General features: G+C 36.2%; 1 long non-coding RNA gene across 1 annotated transcript in view; it reads right to left on the bottom strand.

The window, feature by feature from the left end:
* Positions 1–16,701, bottom strand: part of LOC105750497 — a 66,672-nt gene extending 49,971 nt beyond the window's left edge. The window contains exon 1 of the long non-coding RNA XR_001121074.2: positions 16,566–16,701. This is a non-coding gene — a long non-coding RNA (uncharacterized LOC105750497). The remainder of the gene's footprint in view (positions 1–16,565) is intronic.
* Between the last annotated feature and the right edge of the window lie 791 nt (positions 16,702–17,492).

Below are 17,492 nucleotides of genomic sequence, written 5' to 3'. Positions count from 1 at the left end.
GAACTAATATTTCATAAACACACTTCGTATTTGTAATCTAGCCTATTCCTGGGACACAAGAATTACTCAGTAAAAAAAGTTTATCTCTCTCTGTTCCTGACTAATAATGTCATTTTGAGCAAGTTTATTAATTTCTTAGGCCTTTATAATAAGTGTTTTTCAAATCACAAGAGCATTGATGGTGAGGAAAGAAGGAACAAGAACAACCAGGATCCCTGTCCCTTCTGAAATAAGGGTGAAATCAGTCCCTAAAGGGAACGAAATACATTGGATGTGGGATTTGATTTTGGTAAACTTCGGGACACAGAGGAAAGAAAAAAGGACATTGGTAATCCAGTGAGAAGGATTTCCTTAAATCTCTTATCATTTGAAGATCTCATGTTGATGCTGTTGGATAGTTCTTCAAAAGAGAATAATTTTTTTTATGTGAAGCAGAGCCAGATGTTGTATAGGAGTGAAAAGATCTCTAGCAGATGTGTCTGATTGGTTTTCCATTCTGATATCAGAGGAAGGAAGGTACCAATTTATCAGGAACTGGAAGTCTCCAGAAAAAGACACCTTGAGTGAAAGGTTACAAAGAAGTGGAGGAAGATGTACCAGGCAGAAGAAAAAGGTTGGGTCTAGACCAGAGACAGCCCAGAAAACCAGAAACCATTTGCTTGTTTTTCTGGTCTACCATTGTTTGTATGGTGTATTTTTTCTGAAAGGTTCATGATTCACTATGAATCTAAATCATACTTATGAGATAGCTACAGGGAAATACTGCCCCCTTTCACACTAAGGAGGGGAGAATTCCATACCTGCTTGCTCAAGGATGTTATTAGACACAAATCTCAAGGTTCAGGTTTTTCAACCTTCCATCCAGAATTCCACCCTCGAACAAAATCATCAAATAAAGTGGGTCAGAATAATTAGCTGGCTTACCCTTTAACTTACCTCCCCAAAATCAAAAGCAGCTCAGGGCATGGGCAGATGCTTCACCTCACTCTATAGGATTGCTTCACAACATTAACCTTAATCATATGCTACCCGGCAAGTAAGCTTCAGAGAAAACTCTAGGGGAGTCAGTTTATTTGGAATTTAACCAGATGTATTTCAGTCTCGATGAGACATCTTGAAACACAACATAAAATTTTATATAGGTTATTTGATTCTCACACCTCATAAATCAAATGCAGGGGAAACTCATCACCCCAACCCCTCCTGGTGAAGCAGTGGTAAGAGAGGGCAAGGAGATTTTCAGGACATTTGATGTGCGAACCCCACAGTTATCACCCTACAAGGTGAAGTTCAGAACCATATGAATCGAGGACTGGCCAGCACAAGGGATTTGTCTGTTCATCACCTTTGCACTCCCAGGCTTGAAGCCTGATTGAGCCAAAAGTATAAATGGCACAGCTGGGCCTCTTCTGGTCCCATTGGTCCGAGTCTTAAGATGTTCACAGAATTCCAATAGACTTCAAGTCAGAAGTTCACAAGGCTTCCAGCTCTGGGACTTCACAAACAGGTTAGGTGGAAGCATACAGCAACATAGCACAGGCATTTCTGCACAGCCCACCCAACAAGCTGCCTAAGCTCGATATCACCATTAAATTTCTGTGAAGAATATTTTTAAAAGTTGTGTATAGCAAAAACAGTTGACCCTTCCCGAAATCTCCCACATTATTAAAATGGCTCCTTCACTCCCACCAAATCCACCTGGGGATCCTCCTCCTCTATCAAATCCTTGCTCCGCGCAATCATTTATGCCCATCTCCTCCTTGGTACCCCTCCTTCTCCTTTGCAGCATCATATCAGAAAATGGCATTCATACAGATCTTTAAGATTTATAAGTACTTTACATAGACAGGATATCCCAAAAGTCTTAGTGCCATTCAAAGTTCTAATTCTGAGGGGGTAAAGGGAAGGAGGGGAAAAGTTGGAACATAAGGTTTTGCAAAGATCAGTGCTGAAAAATTACCCCTGCATATATCTTGTAAATAAAAAGCTATAATAAAAAAACAATACTTTGTTTTAACTGTAACTTAAAATTCAAATTTTTAATTGTAACTTAAAAAGTTAAAAGATTTAAACTTTAATAGTTTGAAATCACATAAAGACTTTTGGGAGACCCTATTATTACCACAGTTGAACATTAAAAACAAACCTTTCAGGCAAGGTATTACAGTTATTATTAGCCTTGTTTTACTATTACTACTAGCTAACATTTATTAAACTTTTACTATGTGCCAGATACTGTGCTAAGGAGTTTATAATTATCTCTATATCTCTATAATAATTCATAATTACAATTCTAATAGCTAGGGCTATTGTTAATAGCTAATAATATTATAGGTATTATTAGTCTTGTTTTTCTACTACTAACAATAATTAACTTTATATAGGACTTGTGTGTCAGATACTTTACAATTAATATTTTTGTATTTGTATAATAATTTATAAGTAGTATAATAACTAATAAAGGTATTATTAACCTTATTTTCCTGCTACCATCATCATTGCTACTTCTATTATTATCACCATACTACTACTAGCTAACATTTATAAAGCACTTTTTATGTGCTAAACACTTTACAATTAATATTTCTGTATCTGTATAATAATTTATAATATAATTATTATAATAATTAATAGATGGTAATAATAACAATAAAGGTATTATTAGCCTCATTTTATTGCTACTATCATACTACTTCTTCTATTACTACCACTACTACTACTACTAGCAGTAGTATTTATATTTATAAAGTACTTGTTATGTGCCAGAAACTGTGCTTAGCACTTTACTGTTAATATCTCAGTATTTATATAATAATTTGCAATTATATTAGTAGCTATTAATAATAGCTAATAATACAGGTATTATTAGCCTTATTTTACTACTGTGGCAACTACCACCGAGTCCTTTATATAGAGTTCTTACTGGGTGTCAAAAAACAAATACTTTATAATTATTATTTCATTTGATCCTCACAACAACCCTGAGGAGGGGAGGACATGGGAGAAAATATTATTATGGCCATTTTACACCAAAAGAAACTGAGGCCAACAGAAGTAAAGTGAGCTGTCCAGGATCACACAGTAAATATCTGAGGTCACAGTTGAACTCAAGTCTTCCTGACTGCACTCTGTCCACCATACCACCCAGTTGCTTGATGTTAAAAATGTTCAGAGTGACTTGCCTGCCCAGGGTCACACAGATAACAAGTGTGAGGGCATAGTACATAGTCCTGGTCTTGGAGTCAGAAAAGCTTGACTTTGTTTCACGTCTTAGATACCACCTGTATGACTCTATTCAGGTCACTTAGCTTCTCTATTCTTTTCCTTTTCTGTAAAAGTGGAGTGAGAATAAGAACTACTTTATAGAATTGTTGTATGGATCAAGTGAGATGATATGGGAAATGCTCTCTCCAAAACTTACAATATGTATCTATTATTTTCCTGATTCTAAATCATATTTTTTTTAAAAAGTAATAATATGACAACACATCTGAGAGTTTGGCCAGATATTCTCTAAGGTCTTTAAAGACTTTCAGCTCTAAATTTGTGATATTATTTTTAGAATATGGGTAATAATAAAAAATTTTATAAGTATAATAATGTAAATAGCACTTTAAGTACACTGTCCCATCAGATGATAATGCCTTTTCTGACAACCCCCTCTCATTCTGATCAAGCCAGATCTTGTCATCTTTTTTTTTTTCTTTAAGATGTGCTAAGGTATTGCCTTATACACATTCTCAAATAGTCTGTGCGTGTTTTGTCTCCCCAACTAGAGTCTCATATGCTGGACGATGAATTCCTGTCTTTCCTGGCTCATAATGTTATAATGGATGCTATAAGTAGCAATCTTGTAGAAATAGTTTGAGTTAAAATAATAGACTCACAGAATAGAGAAGTGGTAAATGACTTATCCATGGTCACACAGCTAGTCAGTGATTTCAGGATCTGAACTTTTTTTTAATAAAGCTTCTTATTTTCAAAATCTAGGCACAGATAATTTTCAACATTCACCCTTGTTAAACCTTATGTTCCAAATTTTTTCCCTCCCTTCCCCTTACTCACTTCCCTAGCAAGTAACCCAATATATGTTAAACATGTACAATTCTTCTGTACATATTTCCACAATTATCATGCTGCACACATACACAAAAAATCAGATCAAAAAGGGGAAAAGTGAGAAAGAAAAAAGCAATCAAACAACAACAAAAAAGTGAAAATGTTATGTTGCGATCCACACTCAGTCCCCACAGTCCTACAGTACAGATGGCTCTTCTCATCAACAATCTATTGGAAATGGCCAGAATCACCTCACTGTTGAAGAGAGCCACATCCATCAGAACTGATCATCTTATAATCTTGTTGTGTACCGTGTTCTCTTGGTTCTACTCACTTCACTCAGCATCAGTTCACATAAGCCTCTCCAGGCCTTTCTGAAATCATCTTGCTGATTGTTTCTTATAGAACAATAATATTCCATAACATTCATATACCACAATTTATTCAGCCATTCTCCTTCTGATGGACTGGATGATGGACATCCAAGTTCTTGTCACTACAAAAAGGCTGCCAAAAAACATTTTTGCACATGTGGGTCCCTTTCTCTTTTTTATAGTCTCTTTGGGATACAGACTTAGTAGAGATACTGCTGGATCAAAGGGTATGCAATTTGATACCCTTTGAGCATATGAATTCAGGTTCTTTTAACTCTAAATCCCATTTGTTTTTCCACTGCACCATGTTGAACTTCAGGATCTTAAATAATAATAATAATCACTAACATTTAAATAACCTACTATGTGCCACCTTATTGCCCCAATAAGATACTTATTAAGGTGTATATAATGATGATATATGCTATTGGCATTTATATTGTACTTTATTTTTTTTAATAGCCTTTTATTTACAAGTTATATGTATGGGTAATTGTACAGCATTGGCAATTGCCAAACCTTTTGTTCTAATTTTTCCCCTTCTTCCCCCCACCCCCTTCCCTAGATGGCAGGATGACCAGTAGATGTTAAATATATTAAAGTATAAATTAGGTACACATATATTGTACTTTAAAGGTTATAGAGTGTTTTCTTTACAACAACCCAGTGAGGTAGGCAGGGCAGTATTATATTAAAGGCAAGAAAATTAGGACTCAGAGAAGTTATAATTTGCCCAGATATCCTAGGGTCAGCAAATGGTAGAGCCCAGACTGGAAATTAATTCTTTGTTTTCCTTTTAATTAATTCACTTAATATCTATTGAATGCTTGCTATATAGTCATTAAAAACAAAACACATTGTGAACATAAAATCAAATGAGAAAAATATATCAGAAGTGCTTTGTGACCCTTTAAAGCACTAATATAAATAGTAGTTTTTATTTTTACTACCACTATCATTGTTATTGGCAGTAGACAAGCCACTTAACGTATTTGCCTCCGTTTCCTCATCTATAAAATGGAAATAATAATATTACCTATCTCCCAGATTTGTTGTGAAGAACAAATGAAATTATAGATAGATAGATCGATAGATCGATAGATAGATAGATACAAAGCCCTTAGCACATAATAGGCAATTAATAAATGTCTCTTCTCTTCCCTTCCCCTTACAATTATTGCTATAAGTTCTAAAATTGTGTTTCAGAGTAGGTGGTCATCTGCATTGATGGACAGAATTTTCCTGACCCGGAACTCCCCAAATTGATGAACTGTTTAAGACATAAAAATAACATAAAATGAAATAAGTATTGTCAGTAATAGACACTCAAATAATGTTTTGCTCCACCACTGGCTAAAACTTCTATAATGGCCATGGGCCAAATGCCTTTACCTGTTAAATTTTCTACTATTGCTGGTATGCCAGTGGACAAACTCACTCCCAGTTTGCAGGAAATATAACATAACTTGTAATCCATAGCACATGCCCAGGAAAAATTAGAAGCTTGTAGGAAGAGGACACATTTGCAAAGGACTCATGCATCTGGACCCATTTATTAAGTTTGCAGAAAGGACAGTGTCTGCCAAGAAGCCTGTCACTATGACCCTGTTAGAACCTGCGCTGAAGATGGGATGAGGGGTGGGGTGGATGATAAGGGGTTGGAGGGAGGGGATGGGCTGCTGATGTTGATTCACAGAGATTCAGTGAAATGTACTGGGGGTTTATGTTCGCAAAGTGTTTTACTTTTAAAGCCTGTATTCTTTCATCTTGTCACAGGCTATAACTTTCCGATTGAACTCTGTTGCTATGTCTGGTCAGGGTGTATGTTTGTTCGTTCATGTCAATCATTTCTTTTTTGTATCCTTCACTGGCTGCAGCTCAGAGGGTGCCAGGTGGTTCTTACTCTCAACTCTATTGATGTGGGTTATTTTTATTATATTATTTTTCTCTCATGCTTCATAACCTATCAAGGTCTCAAATCTTCAGTGAACAGAAGGTAATCCAAGAAGCAAAACTGAGCTGGTACATTTGAGAGAATTTTGATGGAAAGTGATTTGAGAGAGTTTAATGTGGCACATTGCAGTGTGCTCTGCAGTCCTTACTCATTTTCGGGGTGATGGTAATATTTCATGTTCAGTAACACCTTTCATGTAAAGGCATTCAAATACTTCCTCAGCATTAATTCATTAATCTTCACTAAATGAACAAAGCCATGCCACAACACCCTTTCCTCTCTTGTCTCCATTTTCCCTTCCGATGACAATTTGCAAGGTTCTTTTGCTATCTGGAGAATACATATCCAGTAACCTCAATACTCCATATTGAATATATCTGAGAACCTGAAAAGAAAGAGGGAGGGGAAAAAAGTGACTGATCAGTCTTCATAGATATCACAAAGTCTATGTAATGATGCATTTTAATTGTAGCCAAGACCATGAGAAAGTGTTGGACTTGGAGTCTCAAAGATCGAGACTCAACTCTTGCCTCAGACACTTATTAGTTCTGTGACTGTGAACTAGCCATTTGCCTTGTCTGTACCTAATTAAAATGAGGGGGATGAATTAGATGACTTCTAAGTTTCCTTCTGGCTCTAATTCCCTGACCCTAGGTACTCTTTTTTTTAGACACAATCCTACATACTCAATTAACTAATTTCCCTATTCAATAGGCATGTGCTAAAGATTTAAGATACAAAGAATAGAATCTGTATGAGATCAGAAATAGCAAATTATAGGTGAGAACTGAGACAACAAGGGACAGGAATACTGTTAGCAGAAAAAAGTAGCTTCTGGCACATAGGTACTTAATAAAATGCCACTCGGCTGATTGACAGCTAAAGAGTAAGAGAGAGCATAGACCAAAAAACAATAAAAAGAGGACTTGAGAATTCAAAAAGTGCCACAATCTGGAATCATTTAATATATGGGGATGTTTACCATAGTCCCTTAGGATGTATTTATGAGACATAATACAAGTGACATCATAATGAAGATCTGAAGTTGTCAAAAAGAAACAAATAAAGGATGTTCAACATACTCTGCTTAAGAAGGAAGAGAAGGGTATCATAATCATACATTTTAGAGAGTTTTATTCAAAGTGGTCAAAATAAAAATAGATTTAATGCTTTAAATAGGAGAGCTGTAGCTTTGTGGAAAAGGCACTTAAAGAAAACTTTCATTCTCCAGAAGTGATGGGGAAATGAGATGTTTTTTTGACCAATATTCAGCTGCAAAGGACTAAGGCATTGGCAGATTACAGAACGGAAATACCCAATCTTAGTTTTAAGCCTCCCTTCCCCTTCTTGGCCCTTGTGAAGGGTAGACAGGAGCTGTCTTGGCACATTCCCTGAAGTGACTCCAGAAGGTACATCCCTTGTTTAAGTAACATAAATGTGATGCCATGCTGTAGTAAAAATACATCCGTTCCAGCAGGCAGCAACAGCATCACAAAAGGCTTGTTACTGCCTGAAGAGATTTTTGTTAGGTTGATGGAGTTGAAGGGAAAGGAGAGCATCTTACTGAACTTACTGTTTGAAAATATGAAATTTTTCAAAATATGAAAATCTCTTGATGTTCCAGAAATATTTATCAAGCACTATCGTAGTACCTATCAGAAAAAATAGCCAATACATTTGAGCTTCCAGAAAACAAACAGGATTTGCCAGTAATATCACACTAGTTATATTTGCTTCTTCTTCCTTCTACATATAACTCAAGAATTTTCATTTTAAAGTCAGCCTAACCATGCCATAAAACTGTGATAACATTATCAATTAACATATTCCATTTCTTTGGGGGAAGAAAATGTACCCCACCTCAGTTGTTTCATATATGCTAAGCAGTACAAATGGACCCATATCAATGTTACTTAACCTTGAGATGATTTTTGAAGGTCACTAAAGTGTATTTGAGGAATAAAGGATGGAAAATTTCAGTGATTATTTCCATTTAGGGAGGAAAAAAGGGAAAAATTGCATCTTTTCCAGTTTTTTCCTCAGTCCAAAGTTTGCCTTGTCACTGTCCTCCCACTGATACCTTCTGACTTACTTCAAGTCTCAGCTAAAGTCCCATCTTGTGAAAAAGCCTTTTCTAAGGCTCTCCATCTTACTGCCTTGGCTCTAAGACTACGCCCAATTTATCCTATATATTTTTTATTTGTACATTATTGTTTACATATCCCCACCATTAGATTTTAAGCTCACTAAATCATTTTGCTTGTTCGTTTTTGTTTTTTGCCTTTCTTTGTAACTCCAGTGTTTAGTACTGTGTCTCACATAGTAGGTACTTAATAAATATTCATTTACTACTAATTGACTGCCTGTTGAGCTATTGATCCCAAGGGCCATGTATCAAAAAGCTAGAGCTTTGGGATGAGATGAGGTGGGGATGATATTTGCAAGGGAGAAGAGCCCCAAAGGCAGTCACTCCAGGATTTCTTCACACTCTGACCAATCCAGGGAAATGACCACATCTGGCTTTAGCCCCAGCACATTGCTCTGATCCTCAGCTGGCTTTCAAGATTGGAACGCACTTCTGTTCAAAGTAACAGCCCCAGGCAGATTCACAGCAGCCCAGCCAAGCATAGTCTACTCCTCGAAAAAAAAAATCAGCCCACTGCCACAGTTTTTTGGGGGGTTATATGTTTTTTTAAGAACTGCTTTGATCCCCTGCTGTTTTTCAGACCCAGAGAAAGTTTTGCCAGGCTACAGTGTAACTTTAAAGAAAAGCGAATTTGGCTTTCACATCCCAATAGAGACTAACCAAGAAAATAAACTAGAAATACCGGGAGGACAACTTGCTAGGGTCAAGATGGAGAACTTGCTCTCCAAAGCCCCCAGTAACTTTCTATCTCCTCAACTAATATTTAGGCTTATATTTACATACCAAGGTAACTGGGAAACCTGTTATTTGCAGGTCTTTTTTAAAGCTTTTTTTACAGTATGTTATTTTGGTGTGCATTTCCAGTGTCCTCTGACTGTAAGAAATATAATACTTTGGAAATAATGAAAAGTAAGCCAGTTCCAAAATCTTTCCTTGCTAATTTTACCCCCAAAATGAATACAAGGGATTGATGCTGAGAGTAGAGGAAGAAAGGGAGCTGATGTTCCAATAATTCCCATCTTCAATACACTTAATCAATGAAACAATATAGGCTGATAAGAATCTAACAGCTGCAAAGTTACTCAAATGAATCTAATGAGTTCACTAATGTGAAATGCTGGGAGCCTTTTATTATTTCTCCTGACATCATAAGAATACAGGAAGAGCACATGGGAGGCACTTAGACTAGAGAGGCAGCATGGTGAAAGTGAATAGAACATGGGACTTGGTCTTGGAATTAGGAGAACACAACTTTGAATTCTGCCTCAAAGACTTACTAGCTGTGGAGCAGTCAATTTCTGTGCTTCAATTTATTCCTTTCTAAAATGGAGCAGAAGAAGGTAGAGTCAATGACTTCTAACGTCTCTTCCAGTTTTAAATCTCTGGTCTTATGATTCTCTCTTGGATCTTGAAGGTCATGGCAGCTCTGACTCAGGATGGATAGAATGCTGTGGCAGGCAAGAAGACCTGAGTTCAGATCCAACTCAGACATTTGCTAGTTATGGATGTGACTCTGAACAAGTCTCCTACCTTTGATTGCCTCAGCTTACTCACTGTAAAATAGGGATAATAATAGCACCTACTTCTGAAAGTTTTGTGAGGATTAAATGAGATAATATCTATAAAGTGTTAGCACAGTGCCTATTATATAGTAAGCACTTCATAAATGCTAGTTATTATTATTATATTATTCTAATTTTTCATCTGTGATTCTACAACAGTGAATACAATGCATTGATCATTTACATTTTCTTGTATTTTATCATATGTTTGATAGTTTGTACATTATGCAACTTGTAATAAAGCATTAGATTTGATTAAAATATGAGGTAAGATTATGAAAATTGGAGAGGTGTAAGAATGTTTTTGCAGAAAGCAGAAATCCCACCACATAAATAAATGTTTTCCCTTCTCAATTCTGTATACTAACTTCCCTTTTAAGGGACAGATTAAAGAGCAAATTAAAAACTCATCTTTTACAGAAAGGCTCTCTCAAGCCCTTCCTAATTCTAATAATCATTTCCTATTTATCCTTCATATACCTTACTTTGTAGATTTTTCTCTATGTTTTGATTCCCCATCATGATGAAGTTCCTTGAGGACAGGGATTGTATATTGCCTCATTTTGTATCGCCAGCATTTGAAACAAGTGCCTAGCCTATGGTAGACTCAGAGTAATAAATGTTTGTGGATTAATTGATTAATTGATGGCATACTACTTTTTATTCTTACAGAATGTCCTCCATAAATACATAATATTTTCATATCGATTAAACTACATAAGATACTTGTAATTATTTCATAATTAGAGTTTAATAATTTTATAAAATATAGGTAAAATAAGTTTTATAATTATAACCACACAATATATTCTTTATTTGGAGGAGGCAAAAGTTATCATCATAATTATTGTAAACACAATTTAAAAATCTAAAAGAATATTATGATTAATAGATTACATTATCCTGGGGATTCACAAAAGATTTTTTGTTGTCATTGAAAGGAGTTGTCAGGGTAAAAAACATAAGGGATCACTGGCTTATTCTTTATACTTTCTTCTACCACCTTTCCTTTCAGAGGAGTAGGGAAAAGATATAAATCACTCAAGAATTTTCATTAATCCTGCAACAAACAAGGATTTAGAGTTTTGGTGACAATTCATCATCATCCTCAACTTACTCCTTTGGAACTAATCACATGCCACCAGCATTACTTTGGGGAATTAGAGAGAGGAAAACGTAGCAGCGAACTTGTGCCACATTCTTTCTCCATAATTAAATAGAGACTTGAGAGACACAGTAAAGACAAACTCAGCTAATCCAGGACCGGTATAGTCAGGACTGATTGTATACATAGGCAGAAAGGGTTGAGCTGAATTTGGGAGATAGAAGGTCCTTTCCTCCAAATAATCCCCTTTTCTCTTACTCTGAATAATTGTGACAAAGGGTCATTTGGGCTTAATCTCTTTAGGACTAATTTTTCTCTTTTGTAAAATGGGAATGAAAATACCTATAAAAACTTATCTCCTTTTAGTGAGGACCAAGGGAGATCACATAAATTAAAATACTTGACAGACTCCAAAGAGCTATATGTCTACTATTATTAATTTCCCCATCATTAATGGCTACTTATGAGAAATGAAAATACATAAGGAATAGAAAAGGAGCTAGGTGGTACAGAGGATAGAGTGCCAGATCTGAAGTTCTGAAGTCCTGAGTTCAAATTCAGGCTCAGACACTTCAGACAAGTCACTTAACTCTTAGTTTCCTCATCTGTAAAATAGCCTAGAGAAAGAAATAGAAAACCATTCTAGTAAAACCCCAAAAGGGGGTAACAAAGAGTCAGACACAATTGAATAACAATGACCAGGAACAGAAGACAGGTTTTGAAGTCAGAAGGATATAGATTCAAGTGCTGGCTATGAAACTTCCTAAGAGCTAGCATTTATATATTATTTTAATTGCAAAAGATTTTTACTATATTAACTCATTTGATCCTCATAACAACCCTAGGAGGCAAGTATATTTTGTTCTCTTCCTTTTACAGATAAGTAAACTAAGACTAAGGGAGATTAAATGATTTACACTGTGTCACATGCTTAGTAGGTTTCTGAGAGGATTTAAATTCAGGTCCTGCTGAGTCCAAGTCCAACATGAAGCAGTGTATCACTTTAGCTGCCTCAAATTAATTGATGATCCCAGACAATTGACTTGTTTTCTCAGTGCTCCAGGTAATTCTCAAAGTCTGAAAATTATATACAATTTCCAGATATCATTTTCCTCATCTACAAAATGGGGGGAGGCTTGGATTTGATAACCCCTCCTCTCAGATCCTTTCTAGCGCCAAATCTGTGATTTTATGATCTGTCCACCAAAAAAAATACCACTATTGCAAAGTCATTATTTCAGGTTAATTCTACCATTTTCAGATATCTCTTCTTGAAATGAAGATAACCCAGGAGAGTATAAAAGATAATGCTATAATCAACACAATATCAGTGTGAATTAGTTTGTTGTATCTCTTTTCTCTGGGATGCAAGGTTGGATTAGACTAGTAAGGAAATAGGAATTTCTATAAAATGGATTAGGAGGCATAATTGTGAATTCTATTGGAAAAACAGGAGAAACCACAAAAAGTAATGGGCTGGAGATGGAGGGGAGGGGGGAGAACACAGGAAAAGTTAATGAGAATAGTAAAAATGACTTGAGTTATATCCTAATTGTGTTCAGAACTGTATCTCCCCAGTCACTACCTACCTTACCTTACCCCATAGTACATTCCACCACCCCAACAATTTTGCCTCTCATTCATAATAGTAAGTGATATTGTGTTGTTCAGAAAGAGCTCTAGGCCCCTGACCTCTAAGAAAAATGAAAGATTTTATTGGGGGGGGGGGGAAACAATTAGCAAAGGAGACAATAATCTCATAAAGTTATTACAATTTTGCATTAATTTAATGAAAGTCCTCCAAGTTTAAGTGCATTAAATGTGTAAAACACTGCAGCAAATAAGTTTTTAAGGCCCCCAGAAATATTTTCTTCAGCTTTCCTTTTTCCAGAAAACAGATAGCAAAATCAATCTAATCAGCATTCCTTTTCCCTTACCTACAATTCAATTTTACTCATCATGGGTGAGTGGCTAATTATAAGTGTAGTGTAAATAAAATTCAGTTACTATTACCTTATTTACTCTTCTCTCCCAATAGGTGGGCTGAGATCAGCATTCAAATATAAGTGTTAGACAACTGGTCAGGGATACAACCACACTTTCTATACTCTGAGGTCAGAAACCTTTGATGAGCCCAACAAATAATTAAGACTGTAAAATTGTCCACAGAATATAAGATCTTCCAAGGCTTTTTTTTTGTTTTGTCTTTAAAACCCCAGTGCCTAGCACAGTATTTAACACTTAATGAGACCTGGTAAATGCTTGGTGAATTACAGTAAGCAATCTTTCCTTCAAATAATCAATCTAAATTCCCATAGTTTCATAGCCTACCTTTAATAATTTTATCATTTTAGCCAGTGTTTCTGATGAAGATCTCATGATTCAAATAATTAGAAAACCAAGTCCAATTTATAAGAATACAAATTATTCCCCAATTTATGTATGGTCAGAGGATATAAACAGGGAGTTTTCAGATGAAAAAACTAAAGCCATCTGTAGTAATATGAGATGTTCTAAATCACTATTGATTAGAGAAATATAAATTAAAACAATTCTGAAGTACCACCTTCCCACCTTATCAGATTAACTAATTTGACAGAAATGGAAAATAACAAATGTTGGAAAGAATGTGGGAAAATTGGAATACTAATGCCTTTAGTAGAGTAGTGAACTGATCCAACCATTCTGGAAAGCAATTTGGAACTATACTCAAAGAGCTATAAAACTTCATGTTTCTTAATCCAGCAATACCACTACAAGGTCTTTATTTCAAGGAGATTATAAAAATGGAAAAGGACCCACATGTGCAAAAAAATGTTTATAGAAGTGGTGTTTGTGATGGCAAAGAACTGAAAATTAAGGAGATACCATCAAGTGGAGAACAACTGAACAAATTGTGGTATATGAATATAATGAAACAGTATTGTTCTCATAGAATGATGAGTGGTTTGATGTCAGAAAAACTTGGAAAGACATATAAACTGATGCTGAGTGAATGTTCTTTGTAGCAGAATCAAGAGAATATCACACACAATAACAGCAAAATTGTGCAGATGATCAACTTTGATGGACTTTGTTTTTCTCAGTAGTATAATTCCAAAAGACAATTATTAAAGATTCATAATGGGAAATGCTATCCATGTTCAGAGAATCTGAATGAAGATTGAAGTAGATTATTTTCACTTATTTTGCATTTTTTCCTTGTGCTTTTTCTCTTTTGTTCTGATTCTTCTTTTACAACATGACTAATATGGAAATATGTTTAATATGACTGTGCATGTATAACATATATTAGATGGACTGATATCTTGAGAGGAATGGAGAGAGAAGGGAGGGAGAGAGAAAAAAATGGAAATCAAAATACTACAAAAGTAAATGTCAAAAACTAATACATTTTTAAAGGAAATTAAAAGTGTAAAAAAAATAATTATACCGTTTTAGTCCCTCAAAATATACACAGAGGCAACCCCAAAACTCCCCTCTCAAGCAAAAGATAGATGCTTATCTGCAATTGTTATTCCTAACAACCGAACTATCCTCTACTCAGCTATTAAACTGATCTTTTCTGATCTGGTCATGTCACCTCCCTACTCTAAAGCCTCCAATAGCTCACTACTACCTCAAGAATCAAATACAAAAATCCTCTCTTAGGCTTTTAAAATCTTGCATAACCTGGCTCCTCCCAACATTTCTGGTCTTCTTACATCTTTTTTTTTTTTCCCCTGAAGCAGCCGGGGTTAAGTGACTTACTCAGGATCACACAGCCAGGAAGTGTTAAGTGTCTGAGGGCAAATTTGAACTCAGGTCCTGACTTCAGGGCTGGTGCTCTAACTGCACCACCTAACTTCCCTGGTCTTCTTACATCTTATTCCTTTCCAGAGACACCTATGGTTCAGCAACATTGGCCTCCCTGTTTTTCATCTCACACAACACTCCACAGTCTACCTCTGGCCATTTTCACTCTCTATTCCCCCAAGCCTGGAATTTTTTCCCTCTCTTTCTGACTCCTAACTTCTCTGGTTTCCTTAGAGCTTCACTGAAAGTCCTTCCTTCTATAAAAAGTCTTTCCCATACCTCCTTAATCTTTTTTTTAATAGCTTTTTATTTACAAGTTATATGCATGGGTAATTTTACAGCATGGACAATTGCCAAACCTTTTGTTCCAATTTTTCCCCTCCTTCCCCCATCCCCTCCCCTAGATGGCAGGATGACCAATACATGTTCAATATGTTAAAGTATAAATTAAATACAATATAAGTATACATGTCCAAACCGTTATTTTGCTGTACAAAAAGAATCGGACTCTGAAATATTGTACAATTAGCCTGTGAAGGAAATCAAAAGTGCAGGCGGACAAAAATAGAGGGATTGGGAATTCTATGCAGTGGTTCATAGTTATCTCCCAGAGTTCTTTCACTGGGTGTAGCTGGTTCAGTTCATTATTGCTCCATTAGAACTGATTTGGTTCATCTCATTGCTGAGAATGGCCAGGTCCATCAGAATTGATCAACATATAGTGTTGTTGAAGTATATAATGATCTCCTGGTCCTGCTCATTTCACTCAGCATCAGTTCCACACTTCCTTCATCTTAACAACTTTCTTCTGAGATAACTTCCAATGTATTTTACACACACATACACACACACATAGACACAAATAAAGAGCACTTTGTCCATGATCACTAATTAATTTGAATCAGCTTGGTGATACATTGGTTTATGTTGGATTTAGAATCTGCAGAACTTATGTTCAAATATATTCCTACACACAGAGAGATAGGTATATAGAAAGATAAAGATATAGACATATATGCGTGTGAATGCACACACATATGGTTGTTTACATGTTGTCTTCAATTCAATTATAAGCTCCTTAGCAGAAGGGACTGTTGTTGTCTTTGTTTAGCTCTTAGACTAACGCCAACCATCTAGTAGGCACTTAAAATTCTCATTTCCCTGACTTAAGCAGTTCATATCAGAATTCAGACTCCCTTCAGCTAGCTACTCAGACATAAACCAATAGGACATCTATACCCAAGGTTCTTGATGATTCCTGGAAATCTGAAACAAGCCATGTGTTGTTTTTTTCTTTTTTCCCCCAATCTCAAATGGACTAATTCAGACACACATACATAAAATCACAAAAGCAAGTCAACAGAAGGAGAAGGATAATTTTCTGGTTTCACTAGTATGAGCTCGTGGCTGTGAAATTGCAGAATTCATGTAATAATTCCTTTTTCAGCAAGGTGAAAAGAAAAAGGAAACCCAGATGATAAGCATTGAAGCTATCTCAAATGTGAGTTTTATAGACTTAGGCTAACTCCTTCCAACAGCGACCCCACTGATGTGAACGTTTTGTACCCACCTGTGGCTGCCCTCTGTGGGTCACAAAGGGCACGACGGGGTTCCTTCATCTCTCCATGAAGACAGCTGGCTCCATGGATGGCCCTGGTAGGCAGGGTTTTTAAGGAGAAAAGGCAGGTTTGTTTATTTCCCCGAAGCCTGACTTCATCCCAGAAGCCTCTAGGCATTTCCCTCTCATCAGCTGTGATGAGTTCACACTGCTGACACAGTGATTTCAAGTTATTATTATAGCTTCTCCACTTCAATAGGATCGATCCCTGCGGCCTAAAAGTGAGGGTGGCTCTTCTCCTTACCCAAGCTGTCACTTTTGATCTTGCTAAGTGAATCCCATCTTTCTCTGGACCCTACAGGCTTAATGAAAGATATGCAAAAAGGACAGATCAAAATAGAAGGCTAATCGCTGCTCTGGCCAACTCTTGCAGATACTTCTCCGGCCTTCCTTCTTTGGCCTCCCCCCAAGAAAATGTCTGGCTCAAACAAGAAGCCGGAGAGATCTTCTGGGTGACAGACCTCCCATATGGTAGCTTGTTTCTCAACACTATGTCACTATACTAAGCTGTCTAATTTAGAAATCAATGCCGTATACAGCACACTGACAGAGGGAATTTTTTTTCTGTGAAGTGTTTGGGGAATTAAGCATACTGTACAATTCACAGGATTGTTAATGAGAGCTGTATGCTTAATTCCCCATGCACTGAGCAGGACTCAGGAGTGTTCTTTTATAGCTCAGCCAAAACATAAATGCAAATAATTCAATATGAATAGAACTGCCCTGAATTAATAACACTTAAAAGAGCCTATTCACAACTATTCCAATTCCTGACCATATTTGTCAATATCTATGTCTCTGTTTGTTGCCTCCTTCTAGCAATGCATGCATACATACAAATAGAAACACACAACACATACACACAAAACCTCTGGGAAA

The sequence above is a fragment of the Sarcophilus harrisii genome, chromosome 4, assembly GCF_902635505.1.
Source record: "Sarcophilus harrisii chromosome 4, mSarHar1.11, whole genome shotgun sequence".
In the NCBI taxonomy this organism is placed as follows: Eukaryota; Metazoa; Chordata; class Mammalia; order Dasyuromorphia; family Dasyuridae; genus Sarcophilus; species Sarcophilus harrisii.
The sequence above is the reverse complement of the archived record's forward strand: the minus strand, read 5'-3'. Positions and strand labels throughout refer to the sequence as shown.